Below are 2,975 nucleotides of genomic sequence, written 5' to 3' on the forward strand. Positions count from 1 at the left end.
TATAGTATAGATAAAAAACATGATTGCTAATTGTAGGCAATAAAAACACCAATACCAGGTAGACCATAAAAATTAACAAAAACTAGTTGATTTTTCGTCCGTGCGTTGCGGCGTGGACCCAATATTTGCAAAACGCGTGTCAGTAGCAGATACCGAATATCAAAACATAAATAAAAATGATGTGGTAAGGATGGTCACTTCGTCCTAAAAAAACGATTTTAAATAACCTAATATGTAATAATATGACTCACACGTCCTACACGTTTAAAATTCGGTTGTTTTCAATTTAGTTATTACGGTGCTAACATGTTAAAATATGGATGAGCTCGGTACCGGTAACGGCACCGAAAGTACCGATCCGGAAAATCATCGAAATTAGGTACCTGCACCGAAAATGTTCGATACAATATGGTATGGTATTTGAAGGTAAAAATCAATAAATACAGGTATGGTGCTAGACCGGTGTCGAACCGAAAGTAACGATTCTGAAAACACCAAAAGTTGGGAACCAAATTGGTAACGAAAATGATTTGGTAATAGTAAATTTGGTACTGATACGATACCGGTTTGATTATAGGATTTGATACGATTTGCTCATCAATAATCTAAATATCCAAGTTAATTTTACATGCTACAATTCATTCATTACAGAAAATAGACAAAAAGAAAGCAAAATAAGTTGTTGTGTATATAAAACCTCATTCAAACGAAATGCAGTTTACTTACTGTGTGTATGTAAAGTAATCTAAACGGTGCAATTACTTGCATTGCTACGTTGCTACAGGATTTGATGAGGTCGGTACCAACCGGTACCGAAAATACCGTTACCGAAATCCTCAAAAGTGTGTACTGGTACCGAATATACCTGGTACGGCTCGGTACGGCTCGGTACCGGTCGGTATCCAATACTATTTGTTTATCCCTTAATGAAGTTGCTGTTCATTCACTTCTAAAATTAATATATAGGTAATATATAGGTAATTAATATATAGATAATGCCATTGTTATTGTTTAAACCATGGAAATTATATTTGATGAGGAAAACTATGTTTTTTTCAGGTACTTAACCAGTGGCGGATCCAGAAATTTTTTCCAAGGGGTTCACTTTTTTAAATGTTCCAGTAACTTGTGTCCGAACATAAAAAAATACGGGTCGGTTCGACGGTTCGGGTTGGGTCGGGTCGGGTAAAGTTCATCACATAATAAAAATATGATACAATAATGAAAAAAACACCATCATGATAAATTTACAAAATGGTTTTTATGAATAAAAAAATACGTATTCCCTACGAGGTTTCATATCTTTTGAAAACATTGCATTACATTCTCGATCGAAACTCGTTGTAAGAACTCCCTTTCAATATAGTAAATGCAAGAATCGTTCATGTATCCATCACTTATCCTATAGAAATACAAAAGAAAGGCATCAAGCTTATGAGAACCTATTATTAACAGCAATTACCATAATAGGAGATCCTTGGAAACTATACACTAGTGAAAAAATCAATTAGAGGAATTTGGAAAAACATCCAACAGTGGTGGATTAGTTTAAAAGATTTAAATATTGATGTTTTTGACTTTCTGAAAAGAAAGCAGGTCAATGGAGAAGAGATACTTTTCTGGAGACAAATGGACATGTTAGTGGACCTCTTTCCTAATGGCTAATTTCTTTAGCTTGATGGCAAGATTTAAACAGAATCCCAACCAGAGAATCACTATAAAAAATGAATGTTAACACGCCGTGACCGAACCACTGATCACCTGCTGCTGTCATGCCCATACGCGATCTCAATATAGAACACAGCTAAAACATGGTGTAAATTTCCAATCAAAGTCTAGAGCTTGGTGCAGGAAGCGCAATAGAGTATGCCTCAACAATCGTGGGGTCCAAGCAAAAGATAACTAAAGCAATCAACGGAGCATCCCTAATTCCTAAATTCTAAGTTTCAACACAAAAGTTCAAGAAATAAAATCAATAAATTCTAAGATATAACATCACTACTCATAGATTGAATCAAAAATCAACAAACTGAATGTTAAAATCAACAAACCTGAACTGAGTGAAAGGAGAAGTCAGAACTCAGAAGGGGTGGCTCCGGGCTCCGGCGGCTGCGGTCATGTGTGTGGTGGCTTGAGTGGGAGATAGGGGTGTTGTGCAGTGGTCGTGTTTGTGTGTGTGTGTGTGTGTTGGAACTGGGAGTAAACGAAAGAGGCGCGTAAACATCAAAAGGTAAACCCTAATTCGTTTTGAGAGGAAAAAACAAAAAAAAAAAAGAAAAGAATAAAAGGGACTGATAAGATTCGAACTCAGACACATTATTTCATACACCACGCGCTTTACCAGCAGACCACTTCTCAGCTTCTGTTATGAGGTTCCCCTGATAAATATTAACAGGTTCTTGCAGTCTTTTGTATTAAAATTAACACTATAAATCACGAACCAAACGGGTTCCCGGAAACCCCTTCCTTGGCTGTAAATCCGCCCCTGTACTTAACACATGTATTGTATAGTAGTTGCAGTAATTTAATATAGGACATGAAAATTATCAGCATTTGTATTATTTGTTCAACTTGTTATAAATTATAAACATCAAGTAGACCTATTAATCCATTTAATTAAACATGACTCGATTAACGGGCCACTTATTAAAATCCTTTAACCCATTTAACATGTTTAAAGGTTGATAACAACAATTTACACAACTCATAACTTGATAGACTCATTTAAAGAAACAGTTTAACCAGGTCGTGTATAAGTTCGGATTACATTATTTTAAGTGTGTATGATTTAGACTAATGTGTTGGAAACGGATAAAAATATAGGTCTAAGGAAGCTAAGTTTCATCATATATATATAAAACATTGAGCTTACGACATGTGAATTTTAATAAGCTTTTAGTGTTAATCCTCCAAACGCTCAACCCTTGGTGGCCTCAACTTAAACCCTAAATAAAGACTTTTTTGTGACAATAGCA

The 2,975-nt window shown here is 35.3% G+C and overlaps 1 long non-coding RNA gene across 2 annotated transcripts; it reads right to left on the reverse strand.

The window, feature by feature from the left end:
- Positions 1–1,239: 1,239 nt before the first annotated feature.
- LOC110891784 lies at positions 1,240–2,216 on the reverse strand. 2 transcript variants are annotated; one of them, XR_002565556.2, is made up of 2 exons: positions 2,052–2,216; positions 1,240–1,939 (listed from the first exon to the last, which is right to left on the reverse strand). It is a non-coding gene; the product is annotated as an uncharacterized LOC110891784 (long non-coding RNA). The 2 variants fall into 2 exon arrangements; XR_004861074.1 differs by having other exon boundaries at positions 1,240–1,402; positions 2,052–2,215.
- Between the last annotated feature and the right edge of the window lie 759 nt (positions 2,217–2,975).

This window comes from Helianthus annuus, chromosome 6 (genome assembly GCF_002127325.2).
Source record: "Helianthus annuus cultivar XRQ/B chromosome 6, HanXRQr2.0-SUNRISE, whole genome shotgun sequence".
NCBI lineage: Eukaryota > Viridiplantae > Streptophyta > Magnoliopsida > Asterales > Asteraceae > Helianthus > Helianthus annuus.